We start from the raw sequence: 17,800 nt of genomic DNA, 5'->3' as shown, positions 1-17,800 counted from the left end.
CGTTAATAAACCACAATCCAACAGGCAGGCTAGGCATATGCTGAACTCCACACATCCATGGGGTTACTTGAATATGTAACATGCATGAGTAACATAAGCTACTTCTCTTCATTTTCAAGGCCCTTCATGACCTATCCCCACCCTACCTGTCATCTCTTATTCAGTATCAAAAAGTCAACTCCCACCTCAGATCAGCCCACAATGCCAGCTTCCACCATCCATTTGTTACATTTTCCATCAAGCATGTTTGTGCTTTCTCCAATGCTGCCCCTCATGCTTGGGAGAAGTTCCCCATAAACAGCCACAAAACCAATCAATCCTTCTTAAAACTCTCCTTCTCCATGAGCCTACAAAAAACATAACAATGGGTAGGCTGCTGGAGTGCTGAGATCACTGCCTGCCGTGCTGACCAATACTGTGTCATCCTTTCCTTGTACTGCTCCGTTGATCTGTCTGTATCCATCTGTTGTCTCATACTTGGATTGTAAGCTCTTTGGGGCAGAGACATTCTTTTTGTTCTGTGTTTGTCCAGTGCCCAGCACCATGGGGGCCTGTCCCCTGAGCAAGACTCCTAGGCGCTACAATAGTACAAATAATAAAAATAATGAGCCTTTGCAGAATTGAGGCCACAATGCACAGTCCAGGTCCTCTCTGAAGCTAATAAAAAGGCTCCCATTAATTTCAGTGGGAACTGCATCAGGTCCATGCTGAGCACTGACTGGAAATTCCTGTGTGGAGCCCTGACCCTGGTCAGGCAAAGATGGCTTGCCTGATATGGGAAACAAATGGAAGCTTCATCGCAAACTCCATTGTAGAGTTTGGAAACTCTACCGTGCAGATGCTGCAATCGCAGCCCCATTCTTTCAGAACACTGTACTCTTCTGGTCCTGCAGATAGTACACACCTGAGTCAAACCTCAGGCTGATAACTGAAAGCTCAACAAATGCAACCTGCACCCTGGAGCAATGGTCTCCATACCACTTCCACACAGGAGTGCAGAAATGTCGCCATCAGGCTCAGAGAAACTATCCTGCAGTGTTGTGGAAGTGTAGGGAGCAGGAACAGTTTAGCTAAATGCCCTAGGGCAAAATCCTAGTCTTATGAAAGGCTTGTCTACACTGGGAAATAACACTGGGTTATAACAGGTGTTAACTAACAACACAATATTAAGAGCAGGCAAGAACCACAACCAGAGGACACAGTTTTAAGTATGAGTGTCCTTAAATGTGCAGAAGCATATTTAACATCACATTAGTATGGCCTGTGTTACAAGGAGGTAAGATAAACGTAGTGGCACCTTCTGACCTACAAATCTATTATGTCATTATAGTCAAACCCTAGATCTCACTGCAAATCTCAAATTCAGGCAGAGCAAACAGGATCTCACTTTGTAAACTGTCACACCAAAACCCTGAACAATACTGAATTCACCTCCTTGTAATGATGAAGAGCTCAGTCAGCTGGCAGGCTCTGCGCTTGTGACCCCACGAAGACAATACTAATGTACCTGCTTTGCACCGAGCCATCCCTTCCACACTCACACTCACTACGGCCGATTCAAAAGAGAGTTGTGGTACTGTGGTAGTCACTGTAGGTGGGACTAATCTCTCCATTACAATGCATCAGCTCCGCTGCAGGCACTACAACAAAGGCAACTGCTGTGAAGCAGCCCCCAGGAAGCGTACATTGGGATTGCGGGGAGGGAAACACCAGCCTTCTCTCATGAAGAGAAGCCATGAAGATGAGCCGGGCACTAGATCTTCAAAACAAGGGCAAACTTTTCAAACCTGGGTACCTAACGATAGGCGCTGAAATCTATATTAATGGTCCTATATGAGTGTGACCTGATTCTCAAAAGCGCTGAACACCCAGAGTTCCCGTTGACTTCCTGGGGATTCATGGGTGCTCACTCAGCACTTCTGAAAACCAGGCCACTTTTATGTAGGTGTCATTGTTTGGTTCTATGTTCCTAATTTTCGGCTCCCAGGTTTGTAACTTGGCCAAACAGTTCTATTTCCCCCTAACGAGCGGTGTTTCTTTTAGGGAACTGGGCTGCATAACTACCAGCACCACTCCTGCTGCAGCCCCAGCCAGAAAGCTGCCAACGCAGCACCAGCTGAGGGACCCAGCTGGCATCACTGAAGTTGGTGGGAGAGCCTGGCAGGGAGAGTGGGGCACCAGATCACGCAGGAGGGGGACGGATTGCACTGTCAGCTGGTGAGTCACACGGTTGGGTTGCTGGTTGAAGAGCAGGAGATGGCATAGCAGGATGGTTGTGAGGGGAAGCCATGGCTGGGGGTGTATTTCTGACTGGTGGAGAGAGGAACCCTCTCCCTGTCTCTCCCAAGTCAGATTTCTAACTCTCTGTTTTTACTGGCTGTATCTACTCTGGTAAACAATAGATCATTAATTCACCTCTGGTTGCAGCTCCACCCAGTGTTAGTGACAGTGAAGTTATAGTGGAGACCATGGTAAAAATGTCTGACACTTGTCTACACTACATCTTCCACCAACGCTACTACCAGCAGTGCTAAACCCGTGCCAGTTTATGGGGCCCACTGTAGCCAGTGCAGACAAGGCCTCCAACAGCTTAATTTACAATTCCTGTTAGCCTGGTTTTGGCTTTTACTTTGGTTTTCCATCCCATATATTTAAAGGGCCAGCATCCCACACTGAACTTACCTGCCGCTGAAAGTGAGTTATTGTTGAAGGGGTATCTGAAGCCACTGACGTGAGAAAAGGCCCGTTGGAGAACTCTGGCACAGCTGTTACTGTCTGATCTGTGCTTGGGTTTGAGGTTTTATTTTCACTTCCTCTGGTTCCTCTGCTTGTGGGCCTCTCTTTCCCTGCCCCCTCTCCCTTCCCCCCGCCAATCTCTCTCTGCTCGTGAGGAGAGAGTTTCCATCATGGCTGGCGTAGGGCCAGTGTGTGTACGCGTAAAGGCAGCAGTCAAGAAAAGCCATCTTCTGTTCCCTTTCATCACATAAACATTGCTGCTTCCCAGCGCATGAGAACAGAACGGAGCAAGGCCTTCCACAGCTGTTAGGAGAGCCTGAGAATCAGTTAGAGCGAGACCCGGCGCTAACCCCCTCAGTCTCCATTGAGCACAGCAGCTTGCCCACTGATTACTGCTCCTCCTCTCTCCCCCTCCAACTGCTCCAATGTGCACACCCATTAAGGTGACCACACATCAAGGGTGAAAAATCAGGGCAAGGGGTGAGGGGTAGTAGGCACCTATATAAGACAAAGCCCCAAATATCGAGACTGTCCCTATAAAATCGGGACATCTGGTCATCCTAACACCCACATGCCTTAGCATCGTCCACCCCTTTGGGAGGTAATCACAGCATACACACATGCCACTATGGCAAAGGTCATGTTTTAACAGACCTTTTCAGGAACTAAAGACACTAGGTAACACTTGGGCCTGATTCGCAGTGTGAAGGGGCCTTGGTGTAAATGAGAATCAGGCTCTCACTGTTTAATCCTTTCTCTTAACAAACTTAATCAGTCTAAAGTGAACTTCAGTGGTCATGCCACAGTGCTGACTACTCTTTTAACTCCCCTGGTTGAAACTGGGCTGATTCTAGCCTGGCTTCCCTAACCTAAGAGCTTTTTATTTATTTTTTAAATGAGGATTGCATTACAACTGCCTCTATCTCAAATCCAAGGGATGCCATTTGTTTAAATTGCCCTAGAGTCCAAGTCCATTTTGTTATGGAAAATTATTTACGTCAGAAAGGATGAAACAGAGACTATCGAAAAATATTTCCTACCCTACAGGAAGGAGTGACACAGCATTTCAAACTTCCGGCATGAATCATTTCTGGTGTCCCTAACTTTGGGTCTTGGTCACACATGTTGTGTTCCACACTGGAGCCATGGTTGGTTGAGAGATGCGTATAGCTAAGCTCATGTTGGAGAAAGCTTGGGGATATCCCAGAGCACCACTGTTCTGGACGACGCACCAGGGTTCTCGCAGAGGAAAAGAATCCTTGTCTGCAACAGTCAGGGAAAGTATGCTAGAACCATGCTATACACACGGCTGTGGCCATTGTGGTTTCAGTCACAGTGCTGACAGGGCCTTGGATGGTTTGCCCTTGCATTAAATACCTGTCTAAATGACTTCATAGCTTGGCTGTCTCCCTATGAAGCTCTCAGTGAGACACACTTCAGAGGACGTTCTCAACCTGTTCCATACCGGACCCTCTCATATCTAGCTGGGATCTAACCAGAACCCCCTTCCTGTTTAGGAATATGGAAAGGGCAGGGAGGTTGCCACCCTGACATAATGCCATGACCCCTCGGTTCAGAAACCAGGCTTTTACAGGAACAGACTATACCTTTAATGCCACTAGCCACACATACCTGGGTCAGAATTTCCAAACTTAGGTGCCTAAATCTAGATCTGGGCACCTAAACAAAAAAGACCTGATTTCCAGAGGTGGCAATAACCCTCAGCTCCTGCTGAAGCCACTATTTAGATACTATGGCCACAGGCTCTACAGAAAAAAAATGGATTGAATAGTGTGGTACACAAAAAGCCAATCGCTAGCGACTAGAATGAAACTGAACTCATTTGCACTTCTCTAGGCACAAGGAATAGCATGTAGATGAACCCAGTTTAATCCCAGCTGTCACTTCCAGCTATTTACATATACAGTTAGAACTATTTATATATGCAAAACAAACAAACAAGCAAACAAACAAAAAAATCCCACAAGCAAAACTCCATGTGTGCTGAACCAGTATGCCCTGACCCATTCACTCTCATTTTCTACGGGAAAAACACCACCTCTCCCTGGATCTCATTACAGACAAAGTAGTGCCCATCTTGTATCCTCCTAGTTTGGCAGCATCTAGTGAATATCAAGGCTGGTTTATTTTTCAGTTCATCAGAGTTGTGTAACAATAGGCTGTCAAAAAGAGGAGAGAATGCCCAGCTCCTGAGGGTCGTCACCTCCCCAAGGGTAGACTTTCAGTCCTTAAGAAACTGACAAGCTGGTTAACGACAAATCTTATGGCAACTTTCACTCTTTAATGCAAACACCACCCCTTCCGAGCCTCCTCAAGCCAGCAATTGGGATTCCTTCAAAAGCTGTAACAACCACTAAAACTTAAATCCTTACACTAAGAAATGTTGTCCTGACGAGCTGATAGCCAGGCCCTGACTAGCTGAGAGCCCCTCTCAGCATCTGAATTAACCTGCTCCCACCACTGAATGAACTTGAAGAAACCTCTCAGCTAGATCCCCTCCCAACAGCCCTGGATTTCACAAAGGGTGGGATAAGGAGAATTATCTCCTCCCAGTTCGGCCTCCATCTGGCAGGGTGATGTTTTCCTTTTGTTCCACAACCATTCAGGAAAGACAGAAAGGGCCAACTGCTACAAAAGAAAAAACAGAAACCACACAAGCACATGGCAACATACCCACAGGGAGCCAAAGAGGGCGTGACATCCTTCAGGTTATTTCAAAATACCCCATCGTATCACCCATATTTAACCAGCTGGCTTTCTGGGCCCCAAATCAGATTGAAGTACTTCTTAGTTTGCAAAATCTTTGGGACAGGAATTATGTCTGCCTCTATGTTTGTACAGTGCCTAGCACAACGAGACCTCAGTTCTGATCTACATAAATAAGTTATGTGCCATCATGGCCTGATTTTCAGAGTTCCTCACCCCCAGTTCCTATTGACTTCAGCTTGAGTTGGAAGTGTTCAGCACCTCCAAAAATCAGTGCCTTAAGTAATCTATGTTTATTCTCTATTTTTTAATACCAGAATCATGGACTGACTAATGTGGCAGGCATGGTGGAAAGGTAAGAAGGAAGCTAGCATCATCCTCTGGGTCTCCCAGTGCATCTTATGTTGCCTATTCATTTAGGCTGTAAGTTCTTCAGAGAAGGAAACATATTTTCCTTTACATATAGCATTGAGCATGCTGTCAACACTATACAGAGGATGCAATTGCCCCTCTCTTTTTAACAGAATAGTCAGCATCACACCATGCTCTGTATAGCCTGGGTATCCCAAAGCACTATACAGGGCAGTGAGCTAGATAGTTGTAATGACGCAGCTGTCATTAGAATCTGTTTAACTGAGACAGAGAATGATGTTTGGGACACAGAGTTTATCCCTGACTTCACAAGCAGTCCCATGGGGTCTTCAACAGCTACTACAAACAGGCAGAAAGGACCTTGTTTTAAGATCTCAGTTTGAAGAAGGCCATCTTTAACACGGCCTGGTCAGCACGGAGCGCGAAGCCAAGGACCAGTGTGAGACGTCAAAAACTGCTACCGCTTGGGCTATAAACCTGCAGCTTAGTTTATTCCCTCTGTGGTCACTCTAGCGCTCTTTGTTCTCAGTTCTTATTCTTCAGTCCCTCTGAGAGCTGCCTGTTGTCTTGGGAATCTTTTGATTTCATCTCAGTTAAATACTTTCAGCTATTGAAAGACTAAACAATGATGATCAGGACCTACTGACATACCGAGATTTTGTATAATTTTTTAAATTCATTATTGCCAAGACCAGATGTGAAAACACAAATGATATAATGATGATGACAACTAAGATAACAATGAGAGGCTCTCAGTGTCAAGGGAAAATATTCCACTCCGACACAGCTAAGCGCTGGTTTGACTTGGTGTTACTCAATTTCGTGTGGTTCAGAAATGCAGCCCGCAAGCTTTGTTAGAAAACTCTGTGCCAGAAGCATGCAGATCATTGTGCAGTAATGAACCACAGTCCATTAACAGATATTATCCCAGGATTATACACAACTGGATGAGAAGGTAAACATATGTTCCTGGGACCTTTGCATTCCTGTTGGAGCCCTCAGGATCCCCCTTCCATCTCTCCCCTACTCTCGGAGCCACCTGTCACCCTGCAAAGTGTAACAAGGCTGGTGAGAGCCAGACTGGGACCTTCTATTTGTGGGCAGGCTATTGGTGTCAGGGAATTGAACCAGAGCTGCATAGTGCCAAGGCCATGCTGCCTTCCTCCCAGCTGAGGTCTCGCAGCCTAGATGCCTCTGTCTCAAGAGCCTAGCAACACCCCTGCGTTAATAGCGAGGGCTGCTACAGAGCCACAAGTTACTAAGCTTTGCCCAGGGTCAAGTACTGTCTCTAGACTCTGCCAACCTGACCAGCAATTAAACTGTGGTCTTGTGAAATGCCATGCAAAGTACTAACCACCAGGCCACCAAGCAAGGCCTATTTAGTGTCTGATTAGGAGGTAAAAGAAGCCTGTAGTCTGTTCCCTTGTGCTACAAGTACTGGTGGGAAGATGCTGCTCCCAGCTATCAGACTCAGGTACTATGGTGATGAGCACAGTATAAATGCCTAGATTCTATTAAGGTTCTTGTATAGCACCCCTCCCTGTGGCATCTGGGCACCCCACAGCTTAGATTAACAGATAGAACCAGAAGCTCTGGGTCTGACAGGCCGTGCCACCTCACAAATTTTGTTCCTCATAAAGCATTTCACAACATAAGAACAGAGGATCAAAGATAGCTGTCAATTCTCTCCCACTCCCCTCCCAGCTGTTGTTCCCACTGAGCCCTATGGCTAATTAATTAATGTTCATTATCTAAAGACACTATGACACGGAGGTGATTTGAGCCTCTCTTCTAAGGTCAGGTGAGTTCTCTCAGGGTCACCATCGAGGGTAGAAACCAGATGCCATGTTTACTGAGCCACTTAATATAGTTAGTGTTGATAGCTCCATCTATAGTAAATCAAATAAGGACATTTCAAGCAATCCAAGAAATAAAAAGCCAATCAAACTAAAAATTATGAGTGAAATCCTGACCCCATGAGGTAATTTTGCCATTGATTCAATGGGACCAGGATTCCATCCTAAGAATTAGCTCATTGAGCATTTTATTGTGATCATTGTGTTATTTTTTACAGTCAGATTAGTGCGAGACAAAGGCGCAGGATTGAAAGCACCAGAGAGTGAAGTCCCCTGTTTAGTAGGAAAAGACCATTGATAGCTGCCAAGCAAGCTCCTCACTTTGCCCTCAGCCCTGAAATAGGGGCAACCTCTAGGGGTGAGAAATTAAACTAGTTATGTGCCCATGTCTATTCAATCTTCCATGCCTGTGCCGAATGCCAGTCCAGTAGTGGGTTTGGCGACTAGACACTGGTCCACTGGGAACTGGACTGAGACTAGCAATTTATTTCACATAGGTCTCACTGAACGATAATGAAATAGCTACTATTGAGAGTCACAGCTTATCTGGGCTACATTCAAACCAGTGACCTACACGGGACTGGTTTTGGATCTCAATATTCTTTTGAAATTTGCTTTTGTTAAGAAAATGCTGAATTAAAAGTATACTGCAGACCGGTACAGAGCTAAGGAACTGACATAAACTGGGACTGGACGACAGGGGATGGATTATTTGAAATAGCCTGGTTCATTTCATTCCATCTGAACCATCTGGCACTGGTCTCTAGGATACTGGGCTAGATGGACCACTGGTCTGACCCAATATGGCTGTTCTTATGAGGGAATATGCTTACCACCTTTGTTTTCAGTCTCGTAAATCAGAAGCAAATATTTAGATCAAAAAAAATTGAGCAGACAAAAATTTCCTCTGAGTTTTTTGCATTTCTCTTCCCTCGGGTGATACTCAAAATCAGTTTGCACGTTGCTGCTTTTACCTAATTTCTCAAGTCCCTCAGCTTTACCCCTTTAAATCACACCTTTATCTAAAATCTCCAGCCATGAGAAAGCAAAAGTCCTATTGTCTCTTTCCTGTATATCAGCAGAAATTAAAACAACTTTTCCTTGTACTAAGAACAAAAAAACCCAACAATGTTGTTTCCTTGCAAAGAGAAAAGGAGTACTTGTGGCACCTTAGAGCCTAACCAATTTATTTGAGCATAAGCTTTCGTGAGCTACAGCTCACTTCATCGGATGCATATTGTGGAAAATACAGAAGATGTTTTTATACACACAAACCATGAAAAAATGGGTGTTTATCACTTGCAAAGAGTTTGCTTTGACTCCAGAATGGGTCTTAAAGCAGCAGAGTGAAGATCAGCCATTATTACATCACACAGCCCAGCAACGTTTTTTATTTCTTTTCTATTTATCACTGCTTTCCCCCCTATAATTTAGAGGAAAAATGTGCCTGTCAGTTTTTCCACTTGGGAACGTGCTGCTGGAAATGTAAAAGCATTATAAAGGCAATGGAATACTTACAATTTCTCCATCCAAGGGAGACTAACTGTCGTTGAGCTGGGGAAATTGTTTTCATTATTATTATTTACTTCTCCATTGTCAGGAATTCTAATGATGGTCTGTTATGAAGGAGAGTGTGCTTTTGAAGTGTGATGGGAAAGACAGCAACATTACACAATCTTTTCATCCAACACCCCACCACCCCCCCACCGCCCCCAAGTGGTTTTGATATTTTGCTTTGCTTTCAACCTGGACTTTCAAAATGATTTAGGGAACAGTCTGTTCCTCTTTGCTGCAACACCAATTCTTTTACAATTGATAACTGTGTTGAAATGTTTGGGAGACTTGTCCCCCTTTCACACACACAAACACCGAGTTGCTGTAACTGATGGACTTCCACTGAGTTGCTCCTGATTTACATAGGCGCAAGCAACAAGAAAATCAGCCTCACAGACCTTTGCTCCCTTCCAAAATTAATCATCTTTCCTCACGGCCTCCACCCCATTCCTGCAGTGCAGTGTGTGAAATCAGTCAGTTCTCTAGATAGCTGCGCTTTCCAGATAATTAATTCTTTGGGCTGAGGGGAGGGGGAAATGGAGAGAACTTTAACCATTTATGTTTCATTGCTGGGAAAAAATAAATAAACCAAGAGGCTAATGCAAATACTTCTCCCAGCCAAATCAAAGGGTCGAGTTAGAGACGTGTATGTGTACGTGCGTATATCATTAGCCTTATGTTGCAGTGACATTAAACAGCTCCAGCCCCGCTAGACTGAGCCTCCATCTGGCTCCTTAAAACATTAAATGATCCCTAAAAAGGAAAAAAAACTCTTATGTGTAAGTCTGCGGCACGATCTACATTCCTGGGAGCCCTGCACGGCAACTATAGGTGGAAAAGAGAGAAGTGAGATGGGGGGCTGCTTTACTCTCTGCATTACTGATCCCCCACAAACTACCTGTGAGCAAGACCCTGGGCTCTGGCTGTTGACCCCTTTTTGTTAGCATCGTTGCATTTTCTCCCTTAAAAAAAAAAAAGGGGGCACTGCAATCTGTTTTGTCAATGACCAGTTGGACCAATTGGAGCTAATTACAATATTCCCTCCTCCCCACACCCTGATCAATGCAGCTGCTTTGACAAGTTTGTTCCAAAGCTCCAACGCCATGCGCAGAATGGATCCCCAAACTGCTCCCCCTCTATCTCACCATCCTCTCCCCACACCAGGCCCTTCATCCCCATCCCCTCTCTTTCCCCTTCCCCACCCCAAAGCCTAATTTCAGAGGAGTTTTGTCACTGGCATCCCCAGTCCTACCTTTCTCAGTGGCAGTAGCTGGGCTGCAGCTCGTTTACCTTCAGTTCTCATTTTGGGGAACTCCAGTTCCAGCCTGGCAGCAGCAGCAGCAGCAACATCTGGATGCATGGCTCCCTGGCTCGCCCCCTCTTTTGTTAGCAGAGTTACTTACAATCCACTCTAAAGGATTTTTCCTTTCACTCGAAAGCCCCACGTTCCCGCTCCATACAGATCAGTTTCCATTCTCAACCACTCCCCAGTCACAAGCAGGAGAGCGGTTTCTTGCACAGAGCCTTTTCCTGCCCCTGTTGGCTTTTGTGGAGCTTATTTCCCCTAGATTCTTCTGTTACTTTCCCCCCTCTTTCCTGATTTTGTGACTATCTCTTCAAGCTCGTGACGTTAATTCCACCCCTTCCCCCTCCTGTGACTTTCTTCCCACCCTTCCCTAGCCTGACCCATCCTGACTCCTTTCCAGTGAGCTAATCTGCAGCTGGCTGAAGAACAGGCCCCATTACCATGGAAACCCATGTCCCTGAATACTTGACTGACTTGGGGAAACTACAGTAAACAGGACCTTCTGCTGGACACTTTTCTTTTTTGGAGGGGGTGTGGGGGGGTGCATTAACTCCTTCTGTGCTGCTGCCTTTTAAAATGCTTTCTCGCTTCTGTGAACTGGCCCCTAAAGTCCCAGGAGCTTTTGAGCTCACCAAAAGCTCCCTAGCAAAACAGACTCTCTCCTTTGCTGATCTAAAGGGTCACCCTTATAAAATCAGTAACAGTTGGTACTTGGTTAGTGCCTTTTCTCCAAGGACCTCAAGGCAATTTACAAACAGTAATTAACAAATAGCACTGCTCTGCCAGCCTCCTGGACATGGGATTTGGGGGAGTTCTGCCCAGCACGGTATGGCAAGATTGGGCCCCAAGATTTCCACCAGCATTTTAGGGCACCGTTCTCCAAAACACTACAGCTCACACTGATGTCACTGCAGTATGGCAGATCACTGCATCCAGTCAGCGGTTTATTCTTTTCATTAGGGGAAGTGCAGACTTTTGTAGGGGATCATGAGCAATGCAGCAGGTGAGAAGTAAAAGTGGTCTCATTATGACATAGTGCTCCCCGTCCTTAAAGGTCCCCTTTACAAACACACTGATATGCACAAAGGAATCACACAGCCTCCGCTGGCACGGAATGGGGCCAGTGTTCACCACTGCACAGGCACGCTATGCAACTGTTGGGGATAGGAAGTACTGTGCCCACGGTATCACCTACCCCAAGCATTCAAAACATATAAGGCCTCAACAGTCATGAGACTGTCTTAAAAACCATGAGAAATAATAAAATAATACTAAACTGGAGGGTCTTTTGTCTCCTGGTTTCTGAGCCTTTAGGATCCACTTGGGTCACATTTCCAAGCTTGTCTCTGCCACCACAAAGGCTAAAAACTTCCTTTTTGGAAGAACTGGAAGTTGAGAATCTCATGAAATTACCGGACTCCAGAAGCTGAGACATTAGGAAAAAACACCAAATATTGCAAGGCTTGCAATAAAATCACAAGAGGTGGAAACACTGCGTCCATTTGGTGCTGCATAAGAAACGTAGGGAGACAGTATGTAATAATCCATCCTGGTATGGGACAAAGGCTGAAAGGAGGAGCAGAAGGGTAAAGTGACTTGCCAAGGGTTGTATAGCAGACCAGTGACAGAGCCAGGAATTGAACTTGGCTCTTCTAAAACCCGGTCCACTACTTGACCTACCGGACCCTGGTGCCTCGCTTATTGTCTGAAAGTTATCTCTGCCCTTCTGTGGGAGACACAATAACGAAGAGATTTACTAGCCTACTGCTGCTTCAAATTCTGGAGCATTTCCCTCGCTTCCTCCTCTTGCTCTTTTTCGAATGCTACCATTCTGGCCAAGAGAAACATGGCAGAGGGGCAGAGGGGCAATGCTTTCCCTGCTCAGGAACAGACACAGTAGAGAAGGAAGCTGCATGTCAGTGTTTGCCCACAAAAGTGCGCCAGTCTCCCTGACGTTTTGTTGTTGCCAGGGGAACCTGCCACTCCAGCCTTCAGGTGCTTCACTGAAAACAGTTAATTACTAAGGTCTCACTCCTGCAAAATGATTGACATGGGCAGACCTGCGGACCTGCAGAGGGCCCCAGTGAAGTCCAGGAGACTCCACAGGGTGGCAGGATTGTGCCTGTGTGGATCAAATTGCAGGATAAGGGCCAAAAACAGTTAAGGAGGAAACTGAAGGGGGAAAATGGGTGTATTTTTACGAAGGCTTTGTCTACACTACAGAGTTTTGTTGACAAAAGAGTGGAAGCTACAAGCATGTAGTAGATGCAACCTCGCTTCCCTGTTTACCCTCAGCAGTGAGATATCTGCTACAATGACCCCTGACTGTGGAAAAGAATTTTTAATTTTTTCCCTAGTCGGCTGCACCACAACACTTGCAGAGTGCTCTTTCCCCCGTGTAGAGCGCTCCCCCACCCCAGCCAACACTCACCGTGCTTTGGGTGTTCACAGAGGTGTGTGCTTGCCAAGGGTCAATGAGAAAGTGATTGGTATGCTACCAGAGATGTACTTTACAGAAATGTTTCAGTGCTGTGTGTGAACTTAACAATCAGGCTTCTGTGCATTGTTCCTTGTGCTTTGGCAGATGTAGCCATGAGGAACACCCCTCACACACCGGCCGAGCGTCTCTGCCAGATAAGAAAATGCCTAAGAGCAAAGAAGATGTGTTCCAGGAGGTACTGCACTTCTCCAGTGCAGAGAAAAGGGAACACAAGGAGTGGAGGGAAGCCGAAAGGCAGAACAGAAAAGAAAATCAGGAGTTTGTTAAGGACGCTATTGAGCAGATGATTAAAATAATGGAGGAGCAAACGCAGATACCAACGTCCTTAATAATGCTGCAGACTGAGCAGATCCATGCCTGCCCGCCCCTGCAGCACATCCAGAAATCTTTTCTGTGCCCCCCAAAACTCCACCCACACAGTCCTTTCCACTTTCTGGGATTTCTCGGTTTCCCCTTCACTCCACCCCCTCAGATAACTTTCACAATGATAGCTGGACCTCACACAGCTCTGAGAGCCTGCCCTTCCCTGGTACCTCCTTTCCCACCAAGCGTCTCTGTGTATCTGTGTGTGTTGTTTCTTGTGCAATAAAAGCAAAGTTTTTGAAGGGTAACTCATCTTTATCTGTTTCCTACAAATTGAGATAGCGGGCACCACCAATACATACATAGGCAGTTTAATCATTTGCTTACTGGAATGTAAGGCCCCCAATGTCACCATTGCTTCCCAGGAAAACTTCATGTAATGTAACATTACAGCACCAATCACAGAGATATACCTTGCTGGTTCTCATTTTCAAAGTGTTGCCTCAAAGCCTCCCTGATTCAAATTGCCTCCCTCTGGGCCCCTCTGATAGCCCTGGTATCTGGCTGCTCAAAATCAGCAGCCAAGCGGTCTGCCTCAGCACTCCACCCCTGAACAAACCTTTCACCCTTAGCTTCACAGAGATTATGTAACATACAACATGCACCTATGACCATGGGAATATTATCCTCATTGAGATCTAACCTGCCAGCCATAAAGGGATCGCCAGCGTGCCTTTAATCTGTCAAAGGCATATTCCACGGTCATCCGGCACCTATTCAGCCTATTGTTGAACTGCTCCTTACTGCTGTCCAAGTGTCCCGTGTAAGGTTTCATTAGCCATGGCTGTAAGGGGTATGCTGGGTCTCCAGGTGTTTTTCTTAAAGCCCCCAACTGCTGGAATCAGGTTGTTACCTGAGAATCTCAACTTTTATTTTTTTAAGTAAGTTTCTACCTCTCGTGGTTGCAGAGAAAAGCTTGAAAACATGATGCCTAAACCCTTCAGCACAAGGAGGCAAATAAAAAGAACCCAAGAGTTATTATTTTAAAATCCATGATTTTTATGCTAATATAATGACTTCTTTTGAGGACCTAACTCAGGATTGTTGAATGCTTGGGGCTGGCAATACTGAGATAGGGCATGATGAGAGAGGTGGTTTCTAAATAGCTAAAATTCAGACCATAAAGAACTTGAACTGCACCTGGGAAATAACTTGAAGCCTTTGTAGATTCAGGATCAGGAGCATAACATGCACCGTACAAGACATACTCCTAAGTAAGGGCAAGACTACACTACAGAATTAAGTCAACCTAAATTAGGTCGCCATACAGCTGACCACACTACATCCCCTTCATCGGTGATGCGTGGCCTCAACTGTGTGGGGCACTGTAGGGCACTATCAGCTGAAGTGCGCCTGACCCACACAGGGCTCACAACTGGAGCCACTGCCCTCTCCCGTCCACAGCCGACAGCTGTGAGCAGAGGTGGAGTTTTTAGGTTGCTGTAGGGGACGATTTACATTGGCGGAAGCAACGTTGTAACATACACACTTACAGAGTTAGGTCAACGTAAGGTGCCTTACTTCTCAATCTAACTCTGTAGTGTAGACCAGGCCTAAAAGGCAGATGCATTCTGTACTGAGTGAAGTTTTCATGCAGTCTTCAGGCGTCATCCTTGTGGTGCATACTGCTGTGACCCAATCTAAGGGTGACAGAGACACAGATACCTGCGGCAAAAGCTGCACCAAGGAAGAAAGGTCACAATCTCTTTATTCGAGAGACAGAAGAACAAACACACTGCTGCTATTTGACCATCAGAAAGCAGTCAGCAGTCCAGCGGGACCCTGCTTAATTGCACATCTGACTAACAGAAGGCAGTGGTGTTGTAGAACTTTTGGTTCCAGGATACTAGAGAGACAAAGTGGACGAGGTAATACTTTTTAATTGGATCAACTTCTGTTGATGGAAAAAACAAAAGGCAGGCAACAATCCTTCATTAAGCAGGCTGACGCACCCTCTGCCTTCTCCTCCAGACAACATCCCCAACCAACTAGCGTCATCTCCACCCTGGGGAAATTGTGTTTCAGCCAGCTAGCCCTCACTGAGACCCTGCATGTCCAGAGTGGATAATCCTCCTAGTTCAAAGAGAAGGAAACGCAGAGCTGAACAGCAGCAGCATCATGAAGGCACCGCAGCCCATACTGCTTCTCCATCTCCCCCTCGAGCCTTATAGAAGCATGGGTCAGAAGCAGGGTGCCATTATTTTTTGCACCTCCTCATACAGAGAAGAGGGTTTTAAGGCACAAGAACAATTGCCTGATGCTTCCTTTTGGATTCTCTCTGATAACAGTAGAGCTACTGAACCATTGCTTCATCAATCACTCCAGAGTCATGGTGTCAAAAAACCCTCCAGGGCAATAGTATCAAAGACAAGTATAGATCCAAAAGAGGCAGCATGGGCACATGGATTGTTGACCGCCAAAAAGAGATGAAAAGAAGAACAAGGCTCAGTGCTCTGCCATCATAACTCAGGCCTGGTCTACACCTAAAACTTAGGTCAACTTAATTACTCTGCTCAGGGCTGCGAAAGAGTTTGCTCCCTGTGGGACATAGTTAGGTTGACCTCACCCCCACTGTAGACGCAGCTCGGCCGACAGAAGAATTCTTCAATCGACCTAGCCACTGCCTCTTGAGGGGTAGATTTCCTACAGTGATGGAAAAACCCCTTCTGTCACTGTAACAAGTGTCTACATTACGGCATGGCAGCCGCACTGCTGCAGCTGTGCCACTGTAGCACTTGTGGTGTAGACATACTAAGGCCTAAAACCAAACCAGAAGGGGCCCCCGAAATCTGAAGACTCTAGTGATTGCCAGTTGTCTCTCCACAAGTGAAAAGCTCCATATCTAATGCTCTGAGTTCCCAACCAAGGGGAAGAAAAAAAAAAAAGTAATGAAGCCTGGTCTGATGGTTATGGCACTAGACTGGGCTTTAGAAGAACTGGGTTCAAGTCCTTGCTCGACAAAGGACTAACCGAATAATCTTAGGCAAATCACTTAATCTCTCTCTGAGCCTCAAGCCTCTGCCATAAAATGGAAATAAGAATCCTACTTTCTGTCTATTGACAGTATGCGCCCCTTCAGGGTAGTCTGTCTTACCAGTGCATATGGGCAATGGGGCTCCAGTTTCAGCTGGGCCCTTAAGACACTACTGTAATACAAAACCCAGCAATAATAAAAGGGCAGAATTTTACCTTGCCAAGCTAAACATAACCACACTGTTGCTGCAATACAATGGCATTCTACTAAGTCAATAGGAAGATCGATTTGAGGTTCATTTTATGGAGCCCTGTTCCTGTTTTTCTTAATGCAACACAGAAACTGGCACTCTGAAAAAGCATCATATATCTTACTAGGATGCTGCCCACACACAATGCCTTGTCCCCATCCCCATAACTTTTAGATACCAAAACACTGGCATATCAGGCATAAAAAGAGGAGATTAATTTCATCCCCACAGATCACCATTCAAATGATTTATGCTCTTGAAATATAATTACATCTCTCTGATTAAATTGTTTTCCCCTTCCCTGTGCTGTGCTGACCCTGCTGTGTGGGATGGCAGGGGGGGGAAACCAAAAGGTCCCTCTTCCTCCTGTTTTTGTTAGGATCAAAAATAATGTGGATAGTAAAAGCAAGGACAAGAACTATATGTAAGAAAGTCATATCTATCTATATCTATATCTGTATCTCCTGGGGCAAATTTAACCCATCTCCCATTGCAAATAACTGTTGACTTCATAGAGAATTATAATATGTGCAATAGTGAAGAAAATAAAAGAGAGAATGCTGTATGTATTCACAGGATATTTCAACCGACATAAAATCTGCAGTCTGTAGCCTTTTACTTTATTTAAAGGGAATTTAGTGATGTTGTATTATACCACTGTGGCTTCGGCTCTGGTTGCTACAGTTTCAAGCTCAACAGACTGAAATTGCCTCTGGTGCTTTTCTGACATGTGGAGGCTCTAGGAACACATGAAGTCCAAGGATAATGACTACAGACACAATCACAAATACAAAGTCATATCTGTACTGCAAGTGTTATTAAAGCAACAAGAAAAGTTAAAATTTCCCATGCATATGGAAATTCTATAAAAAACCTATGGCTCTGTGGATGAGGGGAAAGCAGTGGACGTGTTGTTCCTTGACTTTAGCAAAGCTTTTGACATGGTCTCCCAAGTATTCTTGCCAGCAAGTTAAAGAAGTATGGGCTGGATGGAAGCACTACAAGGTGGATAGAAAGCTGGCTAGATTGTCGGGCTCAACGGGTAGTGACCAATGGCTCCATGTCTAGTTGGCAGCTGGTATCAAGTGGAGTGCCTCAAGGGTCGGTCCTGGGGCCGGTTTTGTTCAATATCTTCATAAATGATCTGGAGGATAGCGTGGAT

General features: G+C 45.5%; 1 protein-coding gene across 4 annotated transcripts in view; it reads right to left on the bottom strand.

Moving 5' to 3' along the window:
• Positions 1–11,036, bottom strand: part of DENND2A (DENN domain containing 2A) — a 79,965-nt gene extending 68,929 nt beyond the window's left edge. Inside the window, exons 1-2 of one of the 4 annotated variants that reach the window (XM_037879145.2) lie at positions 10,498–10,895; positions 9,210–9,307 (exon numbers count right to left, since the gene is read on the bottom strand). The gene's annotated coding sequence lies outside the window, so the exon portion shown is untranslated. Of the gene's footprint in view, positions 1–185; positions 348–9,209; positions 9,308–10,497 lie in introns of those variants that run through there. The other 3 variants (XM_037879134.2, XM_043541378.1, XM_043541388.1) reach the window with 3 other exon arrangements.
• Between the last annotated feature and the right edge of the window lie 6,764 nt (positions 11,037–17,800).

Source organism: Chelonia mydas, chromosome 1 (assembly GCF_015237465.2).
Source record: "Chelonia mydas isolate rCheMyd1 chromosome 1, rCheMyd1.pri.v2, whole genome shotgun sequence".
In the NCBI taxonomy this organism is placed as follows: Eukaryota; Metazoa; Chordata; order Testudines; family Cheloniidae; genus Chelonia; species Chelonia mydas.
The sequence above is the reverse complement of the archived record's forward strand: the minus strand, read 5'-3'. Positions and strand labels throughout refer to the sequence as shown.